This window comes from Hyla sarda, chromosome 9 (genome assembly GCF_029499605.1).
Source record: "Hyla sarda isolate aHylSar1 chromosome 9, aHylSar1.hap1, whole genome shotgun sequence".
In the NCBI taxonomy this organism is placed as follows: Eukaryota; Metazoa; Chordata; class Amphibia; order Anura; family Hylidae; genus Hyla; species Hyla sarda.
This window is the reverse complement of record NC_079197.1, coordinates 9,301,496-9,329,277: the sequence shown is the minus strand read 5'-3', so window position 1 is coordinate 9,329,277 and position 27,782 is coordinate 9,301,496. Positions and strand designations below refer to the sequence as shown.

Here is a 27,782-nt window from a genome sequence, read left to right as displayed (position 1 = left end):
CTCCATCTACTACCAGTCCCAGCAAGCCCGTAAGTTCTCTGAATCACTGGTCACCTCCTTGGGCCTGGCTGAACTGTATAGAATTTTCCACCTGTCTAACCTCAGTAAAGCTACCGTTATCCGTAACTCTGCGTCGGAGTCATTATTGCCCCCGTGCCTAGCCCAGGATCCAGTGGTATTGAGGATAAACCACGCCCTGGCTTCACGAATACAAGGGTTAATGCCATCTGCCCCTAGGGTAACAACATCTGCCCTTTGCATCACACCCCATACAACATGTGCAAATGTCAGTGTTTCTCAACCAGGGTGCCAACTGTTGCCAAACTACAACTGACAGCATGCCCGTACAGCCCTTGAGCTGCTTTATCAGGACACATAACATGAAGTGTTACAATGGGAACACGACTTTTAAATGTTTGAAAGTGCCCTACATGTTTTTTTCCTTAGCAAAAGGGGATGTACATATCTGGAATTGTGTTTAAAAGTGTTTTTTTTTTTCTCCCTAAAACTTCATAAGTACTTCCATGCAGCCATAATACTGTGAAGGAAACTTTATAATCGTTGTTCATGCTCTTCTGTTCCCTGATGAATGCCTGTGAGCCTCTGCTGCAGTGAAGGCCGGTGGGCGGTGTTATGGCTCATGTCCACATGACCACACTTGCCAACACTTTGCACTATGTCGGATATTAGGAGCTTTGTGAAAGATATGAATTCACAGCCAGCATATTTAATTGTAGGCGATGGTTGCCTCCACAAAATGACGACTGTATCATAAGGCTAAGTTCATTTTCGGCGCCAGAGGCTCCATTTGGGGCCTGCGCCACAGAGTCCGTTCACTACAGAAAAACTGAGCTGGTCTGTGCTTCCCTTAAAGGGGTGCTCTGGTGAAATTAGGAAAAATACAAATTCCCCAAAGCCTCCACAATACCTGTTCTGTGTCCCCTATAGTTATCCATGTAATTTTGTCAGCTCCTGTGGCCCCGGATGTCTCCTGAATATTCTTTTTGCTTTTGCTATCTGTGTGCATGCTGTGTTGTTGTAAACACACTGTACATGTCTTTTCTTTCAAACTATCCTCTCCCTGCCCCCCCCTTCCCCAGCAATAAATCATAATATTCTCTGAATGGCAGCAGTCAGTGATTAGATCTACAGCAGGAAAAGAGCAGCGTTATGTGCTAAGTGGACTGGGCTGCCAGCAAGATCCACACACAGGGGGGGAGGTGTGGCTGTGAAGCCAGAAATCACATGGTGTTTTTCTTCCAAGAGGGTGGGGGCTAGTCTCATTGAGGGGTTTGAACAAAGACAAGGAGGATCTGATAATGACGTCTTTCTCTCACTCCCTGCATGTAAGTCATAGCTGAAAGAGGGAAACTGCTCTATCTAGGGCAACATCGGCGCTCTTAAAGAAATTAATGAAGGTCATGCCGTCTACTGGTAGATGACATGGGCTCCTTACTGAGAGCATCTGATGCATTTTTGTATTATTTTCCTGTGGATTGGGGATAAGTTAACCTTTGCTGGAGTTCTCCTTTAATGGTGTCTTTCTTGTTTCTGTCTAGTGTCAATACTTGAGCGAACAGAAAATGACTTTTAGTATTTTTTTCCGCCCATGTCAGACTATTACAAATGGATTCTGTGTCACAGATTCAAAACTCTTTTTTTTTTACCAATTGCTTTGCAGTATCCTCCTTTTGCTAAGCAACATATTTTGCACCACTGTACAGTGATCTCCATCACTAAAATATCACATTAACCTATCTGTATAAATTCTGAGTTTGGGAGGAAACTGAAATATCTAAGGAAAACCCAGACAAATTCAGAAGTTGTTCTGTCAGATTCGAACCGGGTACCCCACAGTTGCTTGAAACTTAGTAAAAACATCTGTATGCATTAAGCTCCCTCTAGTGGTTGCTATAGATGGACAGAATCTGGTAAGTGGGAACTCTGTATAAGGCTGGGTTCACACTACGTTTTCTCCCATACGGGAGCGCATACGGCAGGGGGGAGCTAAAACCTTGCGCTCCCGTATGCCTTCGTATGCGCTCCCGTATGTCATTCATTTCAATGAGCCGGCCGGAGTGAAACGTTCGGTCCGGTCGGCTCATTTTTGCGCCGTATGCGCTTTTACAACCGGACCTAAAACTGTGGTCAACCACGGTTTGAGGTCCGGTTGTAAAAGGGCATACGGCGCAAAAATGAGCCGACCGGACCGAACGTTTCACTCCGGCCGGCTCATTGAAATGAATGACATACGGGAGCGCATACGAAGGCATACGGGAGCGCAAGGTTTTAGCTCCCCCCTGCCGTATGCGCTCCCGTATGGGAGAAAACGTAGTGTGAACCCAGCCTAAGAAAAAAAAACTCTCTTTTTACTATATATATTTTGAAATGAGCACATACAGTGCCATGCATAATTATTCAACCCCCCCCCCCCCCCTTAAACTTTTCTACATTTTTTCATGGTATAATAACCACAGATTCAAATGACTTCATTATGATTTCATGTAATGGCCTAGTACAAAATAGTACATAATTAGGAAGTGTGTGGGGGGGGGGATATGACATGGATTTTAAATTATTTACAAATAAATGACATGGATCAGCTGCAAACCCACCAAGACAAGGCTGTCTGCCCAAACTGACAAGCCCGGCAAGAAGAAAATTAATCAGAGAAGCAACCAAGACGACCGTCCATCTGTCCATAAGACATCTATTAGTCATGTACGCCACAAATATGGCCTTTATGGAAGATGAGCAAGAAGTCTTGGTTTAAACATAGCTACATGTGTTTGAAGTTTGCTACAAGCCATATGGGAGACACAGCAAACATATCGAAGAAGGTGTTCTGGTCAGAAAAGACCAAAATTGAATTAGCAAAATGCTATGTGTGGCGACAACCCACCAGTGCTCACCCTGAGCTCACCATCCACAGTGACACATGGTGGTGGTAGCATCGTGCTGTGGGGAGGCTTTTCTTCAGCAGGTACAGGGAAACTGATCAGAATTGATGGAAAGATGGATGAAGTCAAAGACTTGAGACTGGGACAGAGGTTTATGTTTCAGCAGGACATAACATAAAAGCCAGAGCTACTATGGCAGTGTTTCCCAAGCAGGGTGCCTCCAGCTGTTGTAAAACTACAGCTCCCAGCATGCCCGGACAGCCGGAGGCTGTCCGGGCATGCTGGGAGTTGTAGTTTTGCAACAGCTAGAGGCACCCTGCTTGGGAAACACTGTACTATGGAATGGTTTAGATCAAAGAATGTAGACCTCTGTTCACACAAGTCTACATCCAATCTGACGGAGCTTCAGTTTTTTGCAGAGAAGAATCAACAAACATTTTTATCTTTTATGTGCCAAGTTGGTAGACATACCCCCAAAAACATGCAGCTGTAATTGCAGGGAAATGTGGTTTTATAAAGTATTGACTCAGGGGGGCAAATACTTATGTATTCAACAGATGTACACTTATTTTTTTTCTCATTATTAGTTGTGCCACATTTAAAGGTATTTTGCATTTTCAAAGTACTATGGATGTTGTGTGGTTAAAATGTTAAAAGTATTTAAATACCGTATATCTGAATTCCAGTTTGTAACACTAGCAACATGGGCAAAAAGTCCAAGGGAATAAATACTTATTCAAGGCCCTGTAATCTTTGACTTAAAAAGAAAAGAAAACGAAAAGATGGCCAGCCTGCCATATAAAATGTCCTCCAGGAAAAAAAACAACTGTATGGAACGTTTCGCTTGTTTGTGATGTAAACATTACAGTTTAAGGAGAAAATATCTACAATGTAAGATAAGAGTTCAGACACGAGAGCTCTTCAGCACTGACATCTCTGCATTACAGTAAACGCTCCAATTAGAGATGAGCGAACTTCCAGTAAATTCGATTCCTCACTAACTTCTCGGCTCGGCAGTTGATGACTTTTCCTGCATAAATTAGTTCAGCTTTCAGGTGCTCTGGTGGGCTGGAAAAGGTGCATACAGTCCTAGGAGACTCTTTCCTAGGAATGTATCCACCTTTTACAGCCCTCCGGAGCACCTGAAGGCTGAACTAATTTACGCAGGATAAGTCATCAACTGCCGAGCCGAGAAGTTTGTGACGAATCGAATTTACTGGAAGTTCGCTCATCTCTAGCTCCAATATAAACCTTATTTCAGGGATTTGTTAGATTATCAGTTCATTAGCACATTCATATGATTCGAACCACTGCTTTTATAAGAGGGAGCAATATGAGTAATATACTCATCTATTCCATAGCTGCCATCCCAGCACCCCTTGGAGGAGGAGACTCGATGCCCAAGTGACTTAGAAGGGATAAGTGGGCATTTCCTGCCCATCCTAGAATGAAGTACAGACCTGTGGACACCCTGTGCTGTCAGTGCAGCTGCAGGGGATCGGGCAGGTGAGTATGTCTTCTTTTTCTCATTTTTTTCAGCACCCAATGACATTTAAAAAATAAATTAAATACTGTGCCTGCACACACCCTTTAAGGGCCCCCTGTCTTACCAATTATAACTCATTGAAAGGATTGTCCAGTTTAGAAACCCATTTTCATACACCCCCTTAGGGAAATCTAGGTTAAAACTAGGGTGAAATCTGCTCATCTCTTGGCCAGAGTGGAGAGAAGTTAGGGTCTCTATACACGGCAGAATTTCCGCTTGCAGAATTCTGCCTCAAATTAAAGCCCATAGACTTCTATGGGATTCTGCACTCCCATTCACACTTCTGAATGTCTGCTTGTGAATGGGAGTGCGGAATCCCATAGAAGTCTATGGGCTTTAATTTGAGGCAGAATTCCGCAAGCAGAAATTCTGCCGTGTGAATAGACCCTAAGGGTAAGTTCAGACGAACGGATCCCCAACACATATTACTGTATGCTGCCTTTACAGGTGCCTGCTCGGAGCGGTTTGCCTCGCGGCAGCTCTCGGCCTAGCTCATAGAGTACACCGTGCATGCGCAGCGACTCACACATCGCTTCAGTGTGTCTGCTTGTATTGCCGCTCCAAGCAAGCACCTTTAAAGGCAGCATACAGCGGTCCTTCAGCGGCGGATCAGCAGCGTAAAATACGCCATGTATCCGCTTGTCTGAACGTACCCTTAAAGTGTAAAGATTAGTTCCCCTGTTTTGATGTTGCAGAGAAACTGAACACTTACTGCCAGGTTTCTCTACTAATAATAGCTGATTGCTGGGGATCCCTACAACAACTCATGTTGTGATCTGTAGTTTGCCATGGGATCTGTCCAAAAAGTAGGGATTGTCTTGGTATAAGTGGCGTCTCTCTGTGACCACCTTGTGTTTATCCTGCCCCAGCTCTCTGGGTGACCTATAAGATCCTTGGGCTGAACAGTAACGAGTCTGTTATCCCTTTGTGTAATTTGCAGGGAATTATCACAGTACAAATATGTCTTATGTTAAAGGTGGCAATTTACTTTCATTGTATCGAGATATAAACTGGGAAGAGTTCCAGCATTACCTTAGATCTACCTCTCAGCATGTTCACCTACATAATGTGAACATTCCTTTCTTAGCTATATTCGTTTCTAGTAATGTGGGTCACAACCAATATAGCTTCCACAGTGGTTAACACCAAGCGTTCCTGGAGTTCTGAATGCGTAATGGGCCAGTGATGAATAGTAAGAGGTTCCAGTCCAGGACATCTATTGGGGGGGGGGGGGCAGTTATTTACTTGCTTCTCCAGATAAAGACGTAAATAAGAAAAGCTGGACATAAGTATTATCCACTGGACTGAAGAGGTCAACCAAGTCCTCATGTAGATGGCAGAGACTTGTACACGGAGACTGTAGAAAAAGAGACTTTATTACAAAGTTGTAACTGCGCCATATAATGAAGACACCATATGGCAGCACAACACCATATCCTCCACTAGAAATATTTCCATAGATTACTTCTATGGACGAAGGACACAGTTTTCTTTTCTTATGAACAACAAGGCCCCATAGATTTCTGTAGGTGATGTATTATGTAGCCACATACTGCTCTGCTATAGTACTATGTAGTCATGAAGGATATAGGTAATGATACAGGAAGAGCTGGAAACTTTAATTCCTCATCTGCAGAGCATCTCCTTGTTCTATTATCTGCAGACCATCTCCCTTGGCTACTTGTGGGTTTCCCCTTCTTGCCATGAGTCTGTTCTGCAGGGCCCAGACAGCAGGGAGCCGTAATATCACATTGCTTCTGTCTCTGGCTGCCTCTGTCATGTTTCAGGCAAGCAGAGAGTCGTCATATTACAACATACTAAGATGGGGGAGGGGAAATAATTTTGGGGGGAAGGGGTGGGGGAGGTGCACCTGGTTGGTTGCAATATTTTTTTTTATAATTCTTCTTACATGTAATGTCCACAAGGACATAAGGCAGCCATAGACGTGAAGGTAATGATCCTGTTCAGAGATTGTATAGATATTACATTGCTACAAATACTATACTTGACATTTATAATTTAAAAGACAGATGGCGCTTCATGTGCAGGATTGTGGCAGTCGTTCTCAGTGTGTGTGCAGCCACGCTGAGTGTAGTCATTCGGATGGACACCACTGCTGGGGGCTCCTCCTGATGCTTGCTGCTACAGTCATGGCCGTAAATGTTGGCACCCCTGAAATTTTTCTAGAAAATGAAGTATTTCTCACAGAAAAGGATTGCAGTAACACATGTTTTGCTATACACATGTTTATTCCATTTGTGTATATTGGAACTAAACCAAAAAAAGGGAAGAAAAAAAGCAAATTGGACATAGTGTCACCAAACTCCAAAAATGGGCTGGACAAAATTATTGGCACCCTTTCAAAATTGTGGATACATAAGATTGTTTCAAGCATGTGATGCTCCTTTATACTCACCTGGGGCAAGTAACAGGTGTGGGCAATATAAAAATCACACCTGAAAGCAGATAAAAAGGAGAGAAGTTCACTTAGTCTTTGCATTGTGTGTCTGTGTGTGCCACACTAAGCATGGACAACAGAAACTGGAGAAGAGAACTGTCTGAGGACTTGAGAACCAAAATTGTGGAAAAATATCAACAATCTCAAGGTTACAAGTCCATCTCCAGAGATCTAGATTTGCCTTTGTCCACAGTGCGCAGCATTATCAAGAAGTTTGCAATCCATAGCACTGTAGCTAATCTTCCTGGGTGTGGATGAAAGAGAAAAATTGATAAAAGGTGTCAAGGCAGGATGGTGGATAAGCAGCCCCAAACAAGTTCCAAGGATATTCAAGCTGTCCTGAAGGCTCAGGGAGCATCAGTGTCAGTGTGAACTAACCGTCAACATTTAAATGAAATGAAATGAAACAGCAGGAGACCCAGGAGGACCCCACTATGGAGGAGACCCAGGAGGACCCCACTGCTGACACAGAGACATAAAAAACCAAGACTACATTTTGCCAAAATAAACTTGAGTGAGCCAAAATCCTTCTGGGAAAACGTCCTGTGGGCAGATGAGACCAAGATAGAGCTTTTTGGTAAAGCCCATCATTCTACTGTTTACCGAAAATGGAATGAGGCCTACAAAGAAAAGAACACAGAACCTACAGTGACATATGGTGGAGGTCAATGATGTTTTGGGTTGTTTTGCTGCCTCTGGTACTGGGGGCCTTTAATGTGTACAAGACATCATAAAATCTGAGGATTACCAACGGATTTTGCGTTGCACTGTACAGCCCAGTGTCAGAAAGCTGGGTTTGTGTCCGAGATCTTGGGTCTTCCAGCAGGACAATGACCCCAAACATACGTCAAAAAGCCCCCAGAAATGGATGACAACAAAGCGCTGGAGAGTTCTGAAGTGTCAGCAATGAGTCCAGATCTAAATCCCATTGATCACCAGGGGAGAGATCTTATAATTACTGTTGGGAAAAGGCGCCTTCCAATAAGAGACCTGGAGCAGTTTGTAAAGGAAGAGTGGTCCAACATTCCGACTGAGAGGTGTAAGAAGCTTATTGATGGTTATAGGAAGACACTGATTTCAGTAATTTTTTCCAAAGGGTGCGCAACCAAATATTAAGTTAAGGGTGCCAATAATTTTGTCCAGCCCATTTTGGGAGTTTGGTGACATTATGTCTAATTTGCTTTTTTTCCCTCCCTTTTTGGTTTAGTTCCAATACACACAAAGAGGGACATTTATCAATGTTTGCTTATATATTCTTTTTTTTTAGTAATTTTTTCCTTACTTTCTTTTTGCTTATGTGTGACTTATTTATCAACTGGTTTCAGCTGGTTGATAATTTTCTTTCACGTAAGTAATTTTTCCTTTTTTACTTTGGTAGTAGCTTTTTCTGCTCCATGTTTGAGCTGGAGTAAGTTTAGTCAATTTTTAACCCTGTTGCGACTTTTTTTGCGCAGTTGCGACTGTCGCAGTTCATAAATACCTGACTACCCGTAGTTCATTTTAAAATTATTACTACGTAGTTCATTTTTGGAAAACTTGCTTTTCTCGCTTTCCAGTCAAAATGTTGCACGAAAAATCGCGTAGTCGCAGTTGCGACAATTTTGCGACAATTCTAGTAAAGAAAACCTGACTAAACCCGTTGATAAATGTCCATAAAAGGGAATAAACGTGTATAGCAAAACATGTGTTACTGCAATCCTTTTCTGTGAGAAATACTTCATTTTCTTGAAATATTTCAGGGGTGCCAACATTTTCGGCCATGACTGTAAGTTCTGTTTTGTACAATGATATACAATATCTGGAGGTGTCAAAACGACGCCACCACAAAAGATTTAGCCTTCAGATGTAGCTCATTGTTGTCTATGGTAGAAAATATAAAAGGTCCAAGCCGACAGAATTTTCCGTGTCACCATACAAATCTTTCAGACCTGACTTAGTGTTTGCTAATAAACACGAAATGCGTAGTCTGTATAACTATACTGTTTGTAAATAAAAAGACACAGAGAATTCTGTCAGCTTGGACCTTTTTTCACAATATACAAAAGACACCTGCGCTACATCTGAAGGCTCAACCTTTTGTTGTGGTGTCATTGTGAGTTGTATATAATTATACTTGTCATTGAAGAGCTGCTATGGGAAATGTAGCAGGGTCCAGGTTGGTTGTCAGTCATAAATAATTAAGAAACGGCTGAAAAGAATGTTTGACAACTTGGCAGGATAGGACAGTTTTAGGACTTTTGCTATAGATTTCCTTGGTGAAGCAGGTTGCTGCAGGTTGTGCTGGGTGTTGCACCAGGCACCGTGGCCTTGTATCCTATCAGTGACAGGTCTCCAGTGATATCAGGATAATATTTCGTGTAACAGGTGTGTGCGCCTCCTCCTACAGAGCTGAAGGCAGGAAGTCGAGATGGGGTGGGGGGAGGGTATATAATGTACCATAGGGGAGGACAGGGAGCATGTATGAAAACAGAACACGCCATCAACCCATGACAAGGAAAAATAGAACCGAGTGTCAACATGACCTTAGTTGGGAAGATATTGTAGTTTGAATTATGTCAACAAGACAGAACAAAGTGAAAAGAAAAAATGCAGCGCTTTAACGTTAAGCCTGGTGTATCTAATCCTATCAATGATACTGTCTGCTGTACTTGTGTATCATGTGTGCTACTGTTTGCAGACCCAGTGTATCCAAGCATGTGTGACTGTATGTCATCCATCATATATCCCTAAAGCTGAATTTCATTTAAAAAAATCTCCACGTGAGTATGTGCGGCTGTAATGTATATCGTCATGTCACATGATATTGATTCTAATCCATAAAGTGGAGCCACTGGGTTAAAAGTAAATTTACCTTTTGATGTATCCTCCTTCTTTCCTCGGGGATAAGATTTCTGATTTCAGGAGGTTCGGCCGCTCAGGATCAGTACAGGATAAGTAATGTAATGTATGTACACAGTGACCTCACCAGCAGAATAGTGAGTACAGCTCTGGTGTATAATACAGGATATAACTCAGGATCAGTACAGGATAAGTAATGTAATGTACGTACACAGTGACCTCACCAGCAGAATAGTGAGTACAGCTCTGGGGTATAATACAGGATATAACTCAGGATCAGTACAGGATAAGTAATGTAATGTATGTACACAGTGACCTCACCAGCAGAATAGTGAGTACAGCTCTGGTGTATAATACAGGATATAACTCAGGATCAGTACAGGATAAGTAATGTAATGTATGTACACAGTGACCTCACCAGCAGAATAGTGAGTACAGCTCTGGTATATAATACAGGATATAACTCAGGATCAGTACAGGATAAGTAATGTAATGTACGTACACAGTGACCTCACCAGCAGAATAGTGAGTACAGCTCTGGGGTATAATACAGGATATAACTCAGTATCAGTACAGGATAAGTAATGTAATGTATATACACAGTGACCCCACCAGCAGAATAGTGAGTACAGCTCTGGAGTATAATACAGGATATAACTCAGGATCAGTACAGAATAAGTAATGTAATGTATGTACACAGTGACTTCACCAGCAGAATAGGGAGTACAGCTCTGGAGTATAATACAGGATATAACTCAGGATCAATATAGAATAAGTAATGTAATGTATGTACACAGTGACCTCACCAGCAGAATAGTGAGTACAGCTCTGGAGTATAATACAGGATATAACTCAGGATCAGTACAGGATAAGTAATGTAATGTATGTACACAGTGACCTAACCAGCAGAATAGTGAGTACAGCTCTGGAGTATAATACAGGATATAACTCAGGATCAGTACAGGATAAGTAATGTAATGTATATACACAGTGACCCCACCAGCAGAATAGTGAGTACAGCTCTGGAGTATAATACAGGATATAACTCAGGATCAGTACAGAATAAGTAATGTAATGTATGTACACAGTGATCCCACCAGCAGAATAGTGAGTACAGCTCTGGAGTATAATACAGGATATAACTCAGGATCAGTTCAGGATAAGTAATGTAATGTATGTACACAGTGACCTAACCAGCAGAATAGTGAGTACAGCATGTACACAGTGACCTCACCAGCAGAATAGTGAGTACAGCTCTGGAATATAATACAGGATATAACTCAGGATCAGTACAGGATAAGTAATGTAATGTATGTACACAGTGACCTCACCAGCAGAATAGTGAGTACAGCTCTGGAGTATAATACAGGATATAACTCAGGATCAGTACAGGATAAGTAATGTAATGTATGTACACAGTGACCTCACCAGCAGAATAGTGAGTACAGCTCTGGAGTATAATACAGGATATAACTCAGGATCAGTACAGAATAAGTAATGTAATGTATGTACACAGTGATCCCACCAGCAGAATAGTGAGTACAGCTCTGGAGTATAATACAGGATATAACTCAGGATCAGTACAGGATAAGTAATGTAATGTATGTACACAGTGACCTAACCAGCAGAATAGTGAGTACAGCATGTACACAGTGAGCTCACCAGCAGAATAGTGAGTACAGCTCTGGAGTATAATACAGGATATAACTCAGGATCAGTACAGGATAAGTAATGTAATGTATGTACGCAGTGACCTCACCAGCAGAATAGTGAGTACAGCTCTGGAGTATAATACAGGATATAACTCAGGATCAGTACAGGATAAGTAATGTAATGTATGTACACAGTGACCTCACCAGCAGAATAGTGAGTACAGCTCTGGAGTATAATACAGGATATAACTCAGGATCAGTACAGGATAAGTAATGTAATGTATGTACACAGTGATCTCACCAGCAGAATAGTGAGTACAGCTCTGGAGTATAATACAGGATATAACTCAGGATCAGTACAGGATAAGTAATGTAATGTATGTACACAGTGACCTCACAGCAGAATAGTGAGTACAGCTCTGGTGTATAATACAGGATATAACTCAGGATCAGTACAGGATAAGTAATGTAATGTATGTACATATTGACCTCACCAGCAGAATAGTGAGTACAGCTCTGGTGTATAATACAGGATATAACTCAGGATCAGTACAGGATAAGTAATGTAATGTACGTACACAGTGACCTCACCAGCAGAATAGTGAGTACAGCTCTGGAGTATAATACAGGATATAACTCAGGATCAGTACAGGATAAGTAATGTAATGTATATACACAGTGATCCCACCAGCAGAATAGTGAGTACAGCTCTGGGGTATAATACAGGATATAACTCAGGATCAGTACAGAATAAGTAATGTAATGTATGTACACAGTGACTTCACCAGCAGAATAGTGAGTACAGCTCTGGAGTATAATACAGGATATAACTCAGGATCAATATAGAATAAGTAATGTAATGTATGTACACAGTGACCCCACCAGCAGAATAGTGAGTACAGCTCTGGAGTATAATACAGGATATAACTCAGGATCAGTACAGGATAAGTAATGTAATGTATGTACACAGTGACCTCACCAGCAGAATAGTGAGTACAGCTCTGGAGTATAATACAGGATATAACTCAGGATCAGTACAGGATAAGTAATGTAATGTATGTACACAGTGACTTCACCAGCAGAATAGTGAGTACAGCTCTGGAGTATAATACAGGATATAACTCAGGATCAGTACAGGATAAGTAATGTAATGTATGTACACAGTGACCTCACCAGCAGAATAGTGAGTACAGCTCTGGAGTATAATACAGGATATAACTCAGGATCAGTACAGGATAAGTAATGTAATGTATGTACACAGTGATCTCACCAGCAGAATAGTGAGTACAGCTCTGGAGTATAATACAGGATATAACTCAGGATCAGTACAGGATAAGTAATGTAATGTATGTACACAGTGACCTCACCAGCAGAATAGTGAGTACAGCTCTGGAGTATAATACAGGATATAACTCAGGATCAGTACAGGATAAGTAATGTAATTTTTGTACACAGTGATCTCACCAGCATAATAGTGAGTACAGCTCTGGAGTATAATACAGGATATAACTCAGGATCAGAACAGGATAAGTAATATAATGTGTGTACACAGTAACTCTTTCAGTAGAATAGTGAGTGTAGCACTGGAAAATACAGACTGTATCTCCGGATCAGTACATGATAAGTAATGTAATTTATACAAATTCTAGATTCATAAGTAAAATGGTGATGAAATGTAAATCTTTTCTATAATGTATAAATGTGTCAATTGGCACAATGAGGAGATGTATAGTTAATGAGTAGACCATGTGAATTGGAGCCTCAGGGCCTTTGCTGTAGGGAATTAATGGTGACCTGACTGGTTCTATAAAAAAAAACAAGGGTTAAGGAAATCTGAGTCGATTGTGGGTTTTATTTTTTATACTGAGTCCTTTGGGCCTTTCATTCCCTGAAATACATGGATATTAATAGTCAAGTGCTGGAGAAAGGTCAGTGTATCCAGTGTGTGGCTCCGTATAAAATCAGAGGACAATGTTGTGTGTTATTTTATGCTGTGTGGTTGGATTCTGGTTCTGTGTGTTTTACTCTCGGCTGTGCTCTCATCTGTGAACATTCAAACACAGCTAAACCTCCAAGGTAACCATCAAGACGTCGTCCACAGAAGCCAGAGATGAGAAGAGAGACACATAAGTGAAATTATATAGAGGAGATAAGAGATAGAGCTGGTGTCGGCCTAAGGTACATGCCATTGTCTATGTTATAGTGGAAGAACTATTAGGCTATGTTCACACGGGGGAATGTTCACATGGAAAATTGAGAATCACAGAATATGCCGGAGCTGGGACTGCTCAGAAATGTGCCGTTACATAGCCAGCAATGCGTTTCCGAGCAGAATCCACAAAAGCATTGAAATCAATGGGACTCTCCCGCTTCTTAAAGGGGTATTCCAGGCCAAAACTTTTTTTTATATATCAACTGGCTCCGGAAAGTTAAACAGATTTGTAAATTACTTTGATTAAAAAATCTTAATCCTTGCAATAGTTATTAGCTTCTGAAGTTGAGCTGTTTTTTTTTCTCTATAACTGCTTTCTGATGACCCACATCCCGTGACATCATCATTGAGCAGTTAGACAGAAAACTTCAGAAGCTAAAAACTATTGGAAGGATTAAGATTTTTTAATAGAAGTAATTTACAAATCTGTTTAACTTTCCGGAGCAAGTTGATATATAAAAAAGAGTTTTTGCCTGGAATACCCCTTTAATGTCCGTGCAGAATATTCATGCGGAACATAGCCTTAGAGACAGTGTGTAGGAACATGACCATGTGGCATAGAAGCTGCCCTGGGGCAGCTCTCGATCTTGGCATATGGCTCGGACAACACTTTCTGCTTTTTTTGTTTTTGTTTTGATGATACCAACTTATACATGTATCTTCAAATGATATGGAAATGTGGAGCAAAAAAAAACTAAAAAAAAAGACAAAAAGAAAGACATACCCTTAAATGGGTGTTCCTAGTTAAATTCACTTATCCCCTATCCACAGGATAAGTGTCAGAATTCAGGGGGTCTGACTCCCCGATATCAGCCACTCTATCCATTGTGTATGGAGCTGCTGATGATAGCCCAGTACAACGATAAGCTACCTAAGACAGAATGAATGCAGTGGTAGCACACATGCCCAACACACGGGGCCTCATTCTGGAGATCGATGGTGGGGGGTGGCAGGGGTTGGAGGTTGTTCCAGCATCCGGAACCACCTGCGATCATGTGAGTGGTTTTAACTTGGAATACCCCTTTAGGGTACATTCACATGCCCACATCTGAAATTCTTGCAGAATTTTCCTAGCGTAAAATCCATAAGTGTTTTCCAGATGAGTACACCTTTAAGTAAGCGGATTTTTAGCTGCGGGCAACAGATTAGTTGCATTTAAATGTACCCTAAATGTATGGCTTAATACAGTGGTCCCTCAAGTTACAATATTAATTGGTTCCAGGACGACCATTGTATGTTGAAACCATTGTATGTTGAGACCATAACTCTATGGAAACCTGGTAAATGGTTCTAAAGGCACCAAAATGTCATCCAAAAATAGGAAAAAGTGAGGATTAAAGAAAAATAAGTAGATAACTAATATAGATAAAGCAAATCCTTATATATAAAAGTAGGAAAGATCTGCTGAGAACTGTAAATCACTGTCTATGTCAGTGTTTCCCAAGCAGGGAGCCTCCAGCTGTTGCAAAACTACAACTCCCAGCATGCCCGGACAGCCAAGGCTGTCCGGGCATGCTGGGAGTTGTAGTTTTGCAACAGCTGGGGCCACCCTGCTTTGGAAACACTGGTCTATGTAGAGGACACGAGCTTCTTCATGGTCCTGTAAGTAAAAAAGTAATGGAGTCGCCCTCACCTGTTGTCCAAAGGAGCAGCTAACCCTGGTACAGGTAAAGTGTACAGAACATGTAATACCACTCTGTACTGTAGGGGGCGCTACCAGACACCAGTCAGTGCATACGCTTCAGTAATACAGGGGTTTTACCAGTGAATGCCCATTTTGATTGGTGGGTTCTTCCGGCCATTGACACGTTTCACAGATCTGGATTGTCTGTACATTGTATGTTGAGTCTGGTTTCAACTTACGATGGTCCAGAAAAGACCATTGTATGTTGAAACCATTGTATGTTGAGGCCATTGTAAGTTGAGGGATCACTGTACATAGCTTTTGGCCTGTTGTCCTTGAAGGAGTAGTGCAGCTGCCTTCCTCATTCTGCCCACCCTAGAAGATAACAATATACTCTTCTCCCATTCCTCACCCACCAGAGGGTTATTGTGGTCTTCGTTGTATAACAGGGTACAATGTTGTCTCATACGGACATCTGATCCTGTGAGCGTTGCATATGAGGCATGTCACATGCATATAGCTATCTCCACTGACTCCCACGTAAACATTCAGGCATGGAGCAGTCGAGGGAGAGTGTTTTTTATTATTTTTTATCTAGGTATAGCATAAGCAACAGACATACACATTACAGATTAGACTGAAGGCCAATCCTGCCAACATCATCCAGCTGTGTGCATACAGTAAATACTAGCAATAGCTGCAGTCTAAGTCTCTATGACTCTATTTAAAAAGCCATATAGTGTATAGTGTATTGGAAATATCTATAAACACCCAGAGCATTGACGTCTTGGAAAATAAATATTAGTGTCTTGGTGGGTGGGGTAAAAATGTTGACAACTACTTTGAGTGGTCATCACTTTCCTTCTCTCGCACAGCAATAATGTGGAGATCTGCTCGCACAGGTGGAGAATTATGAGTGCAGCACATTTCTGAAAAGCATCATGCTCCCAAACAATGTGAAAGATATGTCCAAGTTCATTAGGTTAAGGCCTGGGCTATGAAGAGACATTTTGTAGCAGTCTACGACCACCTTCATGCACCCTTAAAGGGGTACTCTGCTGCTCAGCATTTGGAACAAACTGTTCCGAATGCTGGAGCTGGCGCCGGGAGCTCGTGACGCCATATCCCCGCCCCCTCATGACGTCACGCCCCGCTCCCGCAATACAAGTCCATGGGAGGGGGCGTGACAGCCGTCACGCCCCCTCCCATGGACTTGCATTGAGGGAGCGGGGCGTGACGTCACAAGCTCCCGGCGCCAGCTCCAGCGTTCGGAACAGTTTGTTCGAAACGCAGAGTATCCCTATAAGTATGCAAAAATGTTTTTTTTGGGGGGTGTTACATACATTTTCCCATTACAAGCTTCAGAAAAAGTAAATGAACCATTTGATATTATCTTGATTTCAGCATTTATTACTAATAAATTGTGGTCTAATTATTACAATTATGGAGAAACACAGTAGCCCAGATTTGTCAATCAGTCTATGACATAATTATGTCTGATTTTTGTCTCAGATAGCAACCAGTCGCAGCTCATTTTCAGAAACGAAACCTGAGCTGTGATTGGTTGCTATCTGTCTGAGAAAAAAAATCTGACTCATTTTTTGTCTCGGACTGATTGATATGTCTGGACCAGTGTCTCTGAACTAATTACACACAGGTCTTTGTGCCATTCATGTCTTTTATCGAGCACATTGCATAAACATCCACAGTGCAGGGGGAAAAAGTCAATAAAACCTTGAAATAAAATGGATACTCTGGAGGAATAAAAATGTTTTTAAATTAGCTGGTGACGGAAAGTTATACATATCTGTAAATAACCTCTAATTAAAGAATTAGAGATAATTCCTCCCTACAAGTGTGTCAATTCATCCAGATTTCAGGTCAGTCACAGCATCTATATATGGCTAAAGTCAGGACTATGGCCGCTCCAAAACACAAAGCATCTTTTTTTTTTTTTTTTTTTTTTACTATTCCTTTGTTAGTTTAGCCATGTGCTTTTGGTCACTCTCTTGTTGCAGCACCCAACGTCTCTTCAGTTTAAGGTCATGGACGGCTGCTTTTACACTCTTCTGTAAAATGTTTTGATATCTCTTAATGATAGCAAACCATCCACAAACCATAATACTTCCTCCACATTTGGGATGCGGCTTTCTGTTTTTGTGATTTTCTTTTTTCTTCCAAGCATAGCATTGTACATTTGTACTAAAACATTTCACTTTTGTCTCATCGGTCCATAGAACATTCTCCCAGAAATATTGTGAAATATCTAGGTGGTCATGAGACTGGCAGAAAACAAATTAATTTTTTAGCACAAATGCTACACCAAAGCCTCATCCCAGCTGTGAAGAATGATGGCGGAGGCATTATGGTTCGGGGCTGCCTGAAGGCATGGACGCCTTGTGATCTTTGAGGAAATGATGAATTTAAAGGTGTATGAAAGCATTTCATGGAAAAATGTAAGTAAGGGCAGCAAGTACCTCGTAATACAATAACAATAACCCAAAGCACACAACGCAATCAACTAAAATAGTTAAAAAAAAGAAAAAATACTTGTAATGTGAAATGGCCTAGTCAGAGTCCTGATCTCAACCCTATGGAAATGCTGGAGCCTGACCTAAAGGGGGCACTGCACACATGATATTCCAGGAATATTGATGAACTGAAACATCTGCAGGGAGGAAATGTCTATAATTGCTTCCTAACATTTTATAAATCCTATTTACTGACATGGGAAATGTTTGGTGAAGGTGGATCTACAGGTTCTTAAAGGGTACCTCTCATTAAAAAAAACTTTTGATATATTATAGATTAATGTATGCAGAATAACTTCACAATTGCATGTTATTAAAAAAATATGCTTCTTTCTACTTAATTTTCCACTTTGAAGAAATGGCCACTAGGGGTCTCCCTACCAGTCCTGGCAGCAAGCATTTCAGACTCATGCTGGAGTCCTAAACACTATGAGCTGCCAGTCTGCTTTGTTCACAAAGGAGAACACTCAGAGCTGCCAGCCTGCTTTGTTCACAGCCTGTTTGGCTGTGAACAAAGCAGGCTGGCAGCTCTGAGTGTTTAGGACTCCAGCATGAGTCAGAAATGCTTGCTGACAGGACTGATCGGGAAAAATACAATAGAAAGAAGCATATTTTTCATTAACATGCTATTGGAAACTTATTCAACATTCATTAAGCTAAAATATATCAAAAGTTTATTTGATGAGAGGTACCCTTTAAGTTCAAGTGTTCTCTGTCTTTTTTTACCCCTGCACTGTGGATGTTTACTCAATTTGCGCAATAAAAGACATGCACAGCCCAATTGTGTCTTTCTTCTTTTTAGTTTAGTTACATTGGGTTTAGCTGTTTTGTTGTGATTTGTTGATCAGTTCACACTTCATTTATACTCTATGAAGGAAAAGTGAATATCTCAATTCAGAGCTACTTAGTTCTTTCATCAATTCTGACAGCTCTGTTCTAGTACCTAAGGATTTTATTAGTAACAGCACAGTAGACATGTTCACACTTCCCCAGATCTCAGTTGCATGGGAAGAAGCGCAGCGTGTTTCATGTCTTTTCAATAAAACATTCCATACATGACAATATATGGCTCTGATCCAACAAGCGTTCTGGAATTTCTTAACTGTTGTCTTTTCTACTGGGATAGTGAAGGGATTGTCCTATGTAAATAATGCAATATTCTGTTGCTTTTTAGTATAACTTCACTGTTCTCAATATCTTTGCTTGTCACCAATGAAAGAAAAAGTTTAAATGAACTGTAAGAACATGGTCCTATTTTCTCACAGCTGCATTATTATACTATAGCCCAGATTTATCAATCCGTCTGAGGACAAAAAAGTCTGATCTGCCCATAGCAACCAATCACAGCTCAGCTTTCCTTTTACCAGAGCAATTTGAGAAATTAATCCTGAGTTGTGTTTGGTTGATATAGGCAGATTAAACGGTTTTGCCTACGTATAAGGGCAAGTAAGGGCTCAGATTAAACTGGGAATTTATCAATGCTTTCACATAAAAACTGATGTAAAAAATGTGCATATTTTGGGTGAGATTTATCAAAACCTGAGCAGAGGAACAGGGGTGCAGTTGCCCATAGCAATCAATCATCTTGCTTCTTTCATTTTTAGGAAGGCCTGTGAAAAATGAAAGAAGCGATCTGATTGGTTGCTATGGGCAACTGGACAACATTTCCTCTGCACGCCATGCGCTCCAATAAAATGAATGGAGCGCGTGCCCTCTAGAGGTAGACGCCATGAGCTCCTGACTGAGCCGGATGGGGTCCTGTTCAGGAAATCGCAGGGGGCCCCAGTGGTCAGACCCTCGAGATCATCTACTTATCCCTTATCCTGTTGATAGGGGATAAGTAAATTTTGGTTGCAGTATCCCTTTAATTCCCCCTACTGTCTACATTGCATACATTATGTTGTACGTGTTTTGTGTCTGTAAGAACCTTTGAAAGTAGACAAGAATGTTCCAATTCACAGACAGTAAGCAAAAGATATTGTAAACTTTAAGGAATCAAAACAAAAAAGTCCATATTTATGGAGACTGTCTAATTCTTATTTGTCACTGTGGCCCAGCCTGATTAATAAATGTATCTGAAGACTGTCTGTAGCAGTGTTTGCCAAAGTGAGTGCATTAAGCTGTCACAAAACTACAACTCTCAGCACTGTCTGACATGATGAGAGTTGTAGTTGGAGGTATCCTGGTTGGCAAACACTAGTTTATAGTCTAAATTTAGATCAACTATTAGTTTGGGTACATTTCATGCCATGACTAAGGGCCAAATGGCCTGAAACGCGTCGGCGTCTAGAGGCGCTCCAACCTTGCACATATGCACTTTTGTCCTAGTGCTCATTTTTTCCTCTGCTTTTCTATGGGCTTTTAACCTTGATTTCAATAAAGGAATAGTTTTACATAGTGCTGGCTCCACCTTCACCTTTGCTTGCTCCTTTTAACTTTGAGGCTGGCCATGCACATGTGGAACAGGTGAGCTGAATCCCCCTATATCGTCATTTATCAGTTTGGGTACTTCAAACCAGAATAATGCGTCACAATTTTAGGCCATGACCTCTTTTATTGACCCCTTTTACTGTGGCCACACACCCTTAACCAGACCCAGCAAAAAAGTATCAAGAACGCATCTAAAACTCATAAATGTAGTACAAGTCATATAAGTCTGTGTTTGTAATTGTTAATCTAGGCAAAAGTCAATTATAAGGTTACAGAACTTCTCATGATCGAATATTTAAGCCATATGCATATGAGACAGCCTTCACATTGTCATTTGTATATTGTGAGCTAAAAGGGGTATCCCTGTTAGAAGCAATAGTTATTTGTATGGTGTGAGCTAAAAGGGGTATCCCTGTTAGAAGCAATAGTCACCCCACCCCCCACTGATCGGTGGGGATAGCCAGAGAACGGCTATTGTTACCAAAGCCTTATACAGTACTTTGGATTCAATGGTGCGGCCAATCTTCGATTGTCTCATGCAAACTCTGCATAAGGTCCACCATTCTGGGGATCAGTGGGTGTCCCAGCAGTGGACCCCCACCAATCTAGCAGTTATCACCTATCCACAACTTAGCTCCTTTCCCGCCAATGCAACTGAGCTTTTTTATTTTTTTCTAAATAAATCAGCTCTGTATTTCTGATCATAGATAACCCCTTTTGATCATTAATCTTAAAATTTTACATTAGGACGTGTATTTCTACTGTGCTAATAGTATTGTCATAAAATCCTATAGAAACCCTTAAAACAAGTCCCCTTTTGGGTATTTTGATGCAGATTTTCTGCTGCTGATTTTCCAATTCATTGAGCCCAATGGAAAGGAAAACCAGCAGCAAAAAAATATGCAGCAAAATATTCATATGTTAACATACCCTTAGGGTAGGGTCACGCGTAACGGATCCGCATCATATTTTACACTGCGGATCCGCCGGTGACCCTATAGTTTGCCGAACCGAGAGACCAAACTTCAACATACATAGACTTTGTTTACCCTACACTGGATCAGGGCTTATTATCGTGCATCAGAACTACAACTCCCAACATGTCCAGGTAGCCAAATACTGAAGAGACAAGTAGTAAATTGTAGTAGCATAATAAAGGGTAAGACCTTTAGATACCTCTTCATAAATAAGTTTATAAAATTATTGCATTAAGTGGTAATATCACCCCAATATTGTCCCCAAGCTCCGTCATGATTGTGTACAGAATATAGAACACTATACACATGCCATCAGTATAGCCTCTATAAAGAAACATAACAGAACTTTGGAGCAATTTATGACATTTCGTAGGTTATGAAGCCCCTCTTCTATCACTTTACATCAGTGTTTCTCAACCAGTGCGCCTCCAGCTGTTGCTAAACTACAACTCCCAGCATGCCTGGACAGCCGTTGGCTGTCCAGGCATGCTGGGAGTTGTAGTTTCGCAACAGCATGATGCACACTAATTGGAAAATACCACCTAACATGTTCATACACGCATACGTTAACATATAGAGATTTACTTAGCATAGGAAATATATGCATAAAGATGTATAAGTGAACTCCCTACCTACCTGCAGCCTCAGATCCTGATGCAGCTGCTCACACAAGTATTTTATACTCTACTAATCCAGAGCAGAAGGTAAGTATATGGTGCAGATGTTACACGGGGGGTTATAGTCTGGGCAGTCCCTGAAAGCCTGTCTGTATGGGAAGCTGTGGGGAGGGGCGTACAAGGGTCTACGTGAAAATCAAGCTCCTCAGCCAGCAGGGACATAGCTCAACTTTCTTATTATTTCAGTCTCTCAGAAATTATAAAATGCAAAACGTCAATTCAGTATTGGGGTTACAAACATTAAAAATAATCCATACATTCCTCCCATCAAGCTACATATGAAATACCTATAGGAAAAGAATAAAGGACTGACCATGGTGCGATGTGAAGGGTCCAGTCGTGACGAGTCCTCGGTCCTCAGTAATAATGCCAAAATTGGACTGAGCTGCACTTATAGATTTGGGCACCACTTATAGTGATGATGTCATCGCAGTGACATAATGGAAGGGGCCGACCACGGACATCCCGGATGTAGGTAACCGAGTGGACAAAACTCTTCTTTTTTTTTTTAACCCCTTAGTGACCAAGCCAATTTGGGCCTTATTGCCCAAATAGTTTTCTTCCTTCATATTTATTTATAGTTGCTTCCAAAGGGCTCATTCACACTACACAATCAAAACCTGGAGATATTTTGGGAGGAGATTCCATCTGCAGCGGTAATACGCCATTTCCGTAGACACCAGTACATTTATGCGAAAATTCTGCTGAAAGAATAAACATGATTATTCTCTTTCAGTTGTATTTTTATTGAAAAGTTTTATACAATTGTAACAAAGTACAAGAAAAAAGTGGAAAACCAGAACGTGTTTGAGTACAGATATTATTCTTTCGGTGGAGTCTGGGGTGTAGAATTTTTGCGGTAAAACATAGTATAAATTGTGCAGCAGAATGCCATTAAAAGTACAGTGGTCCCTCAACATACGATGGTAATCCGTTCCAAATGAACCATCGTTTGTTGAAACCATGGTATGTTGAGGGATCCGTGCAATGTAAAGAATAGGAAGTTGTACTCACCTGTCCCCGCCGCTCCGAACCGTCACCGCTCGTCACCGCTGCCCTGGCCTGGATGTCGCCCTCCATCGCTGTCGCTGCGTCCCCACCACTCCGGAACGTCTCTGCTTCCCGGGATCGTCGCTCTCACGTCGCCGTCATCACGTCACTACGCACGCCGCTCCTATTGCAGGCCGGGACGGCGTGCGCGGCGACGTGATGACGACGATGGAGAGTGCCGACGATGGAGGGGATCCCGAAGAGGACGCTCCGTAGTCCTGAGGACAGGTAGGAGACCAGCACCGGAGCACACGGGGTACCGTATATGGCTATTCGGCGGCAGCTGAAGCAGTCAGCGCTGCCGGATAGCTGTTTATGCGATGGCCCTAAGAGCTGTAACTAATTATTTTATTGTCCACATAGCCATATGAAAGCTTGTTTTTTGCGGGACAAGTTGTACTTTTAATGGCACAATCTTGGGGTCCATATCACTTATTGATTTTGTTTTAATAATTGTTTAAAAAAAAAAAAAAGATTGTGGTGGAGTTATTTGGCACGATAGAAACACTTTTCATAAAAAAAAAAAAATATATATATATATATATTAAATAAAATACGTTTCAAGATTCAAAGACCCATAACCAATAATTTTATTCTCCTTGACTGAGCTGGTGGGGCTTGTTTTTTGCAGAAAAACTTGTAGTTTTTATCAGTAGTTTTTACAGGTACATATGACTTTTTGATTGCTGTCTTTTTTGTTTTTTGGAGGTGGATTAGCAAAATACTGCCATTTTCACATTGTTTTCTCAATTTAAATTTTTAAAATAATTATACATACATTTATATTTTTTTTGCAAGATACTACACATGCTTTGGTTATACTTTGGCTACAATTTTTACATTTATTCCTCAAAGGAATCTTTTATTTTTGCCTATTTTTCCTTACACTGGTGCCCATGAACCACCCTATCCTCCTGTGATATGTTCCATGGAGATATACTGTGTGTAAAGTGGAAATTCTCTTTAGTTAGTTATGAACAGGGAAATTCGTTTTTTGTGAGGATTTGTCCACTAGGGGGCTGTTTTATCACAGAATGAGATTTCATCCTTCCTGCACCTTCTGCTGACACAGCTGTATGAGGCCTAGATGTCAACCAGTACGCAGGTCCCTAGGTGCATAGTTTGCTGGGACCCGTTTTTCCACTTTGTCCTTATCTACTTTGACATCACAGACACTAACGTCCTAACTAAAAACTGTAGACGTATACAGAAGCCATTTTAAAGGGGGAGGGTAAAATTTGAAGTATTTAACAGAATGCTTGCTGTAGCCAAGGTAGCAATGCAGCCTTAATATTGAAGGCAAATATTGGCATGTGTAGGGTTCCATGGCAGGTGTGCCCAGCTATACATGTAATAAGCATCAGACGCACTTGCCTATTTCATAGGATATTGTTCTGCAGTCGGCTCTTTAGTATGCAGTATAGGAGATCATAGCTCAGCATGGGCTATATGATATTATGACCCTCTGTTCTTAGGGCCTCCTGCAGGTTGTGGCGCCAGCTCCTGTAGTTTTGCTTCTTCTCATTTATAGACTTGGCATAAGAGTAAGGAAATGTGGAACAATGCAGATGAACTCAGGTGTCCCCAGAGCGGTACACATCACAACCTCAGCAGCGTGTATATACTGTAAAGGTCATCTGGATACGACAGCATTGTACATACTGTGTGAATGATAGGAGTCCTCTTTATACTGTAGCATTGTACATAGTGTGTGAATGATAGGAGTCCTCTGTATACACCAGCATTATATATCCTGTGTGTATGATAGCAGTCCTCTGTATACAGCAGCATTATATATACTGTGTGAATGATAGGAGTCCTCTTTATACTGCAGCATTGTGTATACTGTGTGTATGATAGGAGTCCTCTTTATACTGTAGCATTGTACATACTGTGTGAATGATAGGAGTCCTATTTATACTGCAGCATTGTACATACCGTGTGTATGATAGGAGTCCTCTGTATACACCAGCATTATATATCCTGTGTGTATGATAGCAGTCCTCTGTATACAGCAGCATTATATATACTGTGTGTATGATAGGAGTCCTCTTTATACTGCAGCATTGTGTATACTGTGTGTATGATAGGAGTCCTCTTTATACTGCAGCATTGTACATACTGTGTGAATGATAGGAGTCCTCTTTATACTGCAGCATTGTACATACTGTGTGTATGATAGGAGTCCTCTGTATACACCAGCATTATATATCCTGTGTGTATGATAGCAGTCCTCTGTTTCAGCAGAATTATATATACTGTGTGTATGATAGGAGTCCTCTTTATACTGCAGCATTGTGCATACTGTGTGTATGATAGGAGTCCTCTGTATACAGCAGCATTGTATATACTGTGTGTATGGTAGAAGTCTGTATACACAGCATTGAACAGTTTTGGTCAACACAATAAGCAGTCATTTTTATAATAAACATTTTTTGAGACCTTATTATTGTATTTACACAGCTTTTTATGTGTACATTTGCCGCAACTTGCTGCCCTGTCCGTCAGCCTCCCTTTAGTGTACCTGGGCTCCCTTGCACCTGTTTCACCCCTGTACATATGTTCTGCATTGTAATGTATTATAAAATGTCTTGTTGCTTTAAGAATTGTACCATGTGATATGTCATGTGATTGTTTCCCAGGAAGTATCAGTGACCAAGTGACCCCAAAAGTGACCTATTGGCTCCCTGCTATTCTCCCCCATATAAGCCCTGCCTAGCCCATGATCTAGCCGTATACCTTCGGGTGATATCGAGGATAAACCACGCCCTGGCGTCACTAATACAAGGGGTTAATGCCATCTGCCCCTAGGGTAACAACATCTGCCCTCATCACATCCCGTTACAACAACTTTTGGCATCCTACGAACAGGATACGGGTGTGTGCCTTATGCCACAATTCCTCCCCCCTAGTCTGAATTGTGTCCAGTGTTGTCTGCAAAAATTGCATGCCGATGCGAATGAAGTTTGCGCCAGAAAGTGTTCGGAACTTTGTCAGAGGAAAGTGTTTTACTCGTGGCATTTGTAAAATAGAGGGGGAGGTGAAGAAAAGACTGTTATCTGCTACTGTGAACTGTACAGAGATAGTACCTGAAGGAGTTAAGTTGGTCCAATATATCCCGCATGCGCGAGCAGTCGCAGCTCCACCCAGTAAGTCCCAAGCAGTGACGCCTCTTCAATCAAGCGAGGAGGAACCAAAAAGCCACCCTGTGTTGCACAGGGGAAGATTTTGCCGACCGGACCAAAACAGGAAGTTCCCTTGGCGCAGCCATATTGGAGGTTCCAGCTGCTTTGTCCTGCTCTGCCACTATTCGGCAAGCACCCGCTGCAGCGCAGACTCTGCAAACACCAACCATTGTCAGTATTAAGTCTCCGGTGTCAGTGCCTGTTAACATTAACCCATTAGTATCTGCAAGTCTTGTCGCAAGACTATTTACCACAGAGTGCCTGCAGGTGGAGCGTCTATTACAGTACTCTCATTAGCCAAGTCCAAGCCGCTGCAGCACTTCAGCAATCATCTTAAAGTGGAAAGCACCTTATTCTTCTTAAAGCGACAGCGCACTCAAAACTCAACAAGATGTCAGAACCCAGCTCTCCAGATCAACCAGGCGACAGCGCCCCTTTATCTCCAGCAGCGAGGTCATCACCTGCCCCAGCAGCCAGGATCTTGCCAGCTCTACCTGCAGTCAGCATCAACAGTCCTAGTGTTCCAGCATCTGCACCTGTATTCATGGGGAACCCTGTCCTCCCTACCTACAATGGAGACCCCTTCACCTTGAGGAATTTCAAAGAGAGGATCCAGAGTTTGTTTGTCTTTTACTCTTTCCCTCCTAATCAACAGGTTCAATTGCTCACAGGACAACTACAGGCACCAGCGTTAGTAGAAGTCCTCACCTGGCCAGCCTCTGAGAAGGTGACCGTAGAGCAGATCTTTGAAGGACTGTACCAGGCATTTGAGTCACATTCTCCATCAGAGATACGTCTTCGGCTGTATGAAAGGCGACAAAAGCCAGGGGAGACCTTGAGAGCATATGCCGTAGCCCTACAGAATGCCCTAGAGACTGTCCAAAAATTAGATGGTATAACTTCCGAGCAGGGCAACATGGTGTTAATGGACAGATTTATTGATGAGGCTTATAATAAGTGGGACAAAGCCCAGCTGAGAATGTTAGCGGTCCAAAACCCCAGTATGTCCTTTCAAAAGACTGGCTAACCTCGCTTTCAAAAGACTGGCTATCCAAGTGATTGATTCAGAGTGGACCGAGTTAGAGGAAATTTGTACATCCTTTACACCCATTCAAGAGCCAATAGGGGTGGGAGCCAGACCTATACACCACCATCACAGTCATCTAGTTTGTCAGTCACCGCAGCCTCAGATCTCCAGAGTGTTAGGCAGGACATTGAACAACTGATTAAGACTGTGAAGGAGCTTGCCACCCGGACCGCTCCACCTGACCGTGAACCGCCCCTGCTCCCTGCCATTTCAATTACCGCAATCCTCCGTCCAATAGACCCTCGGGGACTCAAAGACCCTTTTGCACTTACTGTAACAAGTCAGGACATTAGAAAATGTAGTGCTGGGATTTAAACAAATTTCCTCTGAGGTCGCGGACTGGCCCTCAGAAAAACAGTCATCAGGTCCAATCCACGAACGACCTAAGTCAGGACTCTCACTTTATGTCGCCTCCTGTCCCTATGTAAAAATTGTTGTAGAAAGTGTACCGTTGGAGGAGTTGATAGATACAGGGTCGCAAGTGTCTACTATTGTTACGCCGAGCGCTCCGGGTCCCCGCTCCTCCCCGGAGCGCTCGCTTCTCTCTCGCTACCGCAGCGCTCCGGGCAGCTCCACTGACCCGGTGCGCTGCGATACCGTCTCCAGCCGGGATGC

At 41.9% G+C, this 27,782-nt stretch overlaps 2 protein-coding genes across 3 annotated transcripts in view; one reads left to right on the top strand and one right to left on the bottom strand.

Moving 5' to 3' along the window:
* SLC38A5 (solute carrier family 38 member 5) overlaps nt 1-22,215 on the bottom strand; it is a 66,373-nt gene extending 44,158 nt beyond the window's left edge. Inside the window, exon 1 of one of the 2 annotated variants that reach the window (XM_056538100.1) lies at nt 22,159-22,215. The gene's annotated coding sequence lies outside the window, so the exon portion shown is untranslated. Of the gene's footprint in view, nt 1-21,804; nt 21,874-22,158 lie in introns of those variants that run through there. The other variant, XM_056538101.1, reaches the window with a different exon arrangement.
* The window catches only part of LOC130291441 (myosin-1B-like), a 188,585-nt gene that overhangs the window by 60,831 nt on the left and 99,972 nt on the right, over nt 1-27,782 (top strand). The window contains exon 5 of the mRNA XM_056540161.1: nt 4,262-4,406. The gene's annotated coding sequence lies outside the window, so the exon portion shown is untranslated. The remainder of the gene's footprint in view (nt 1-4,261; nt 4,407-27,782) is intronic.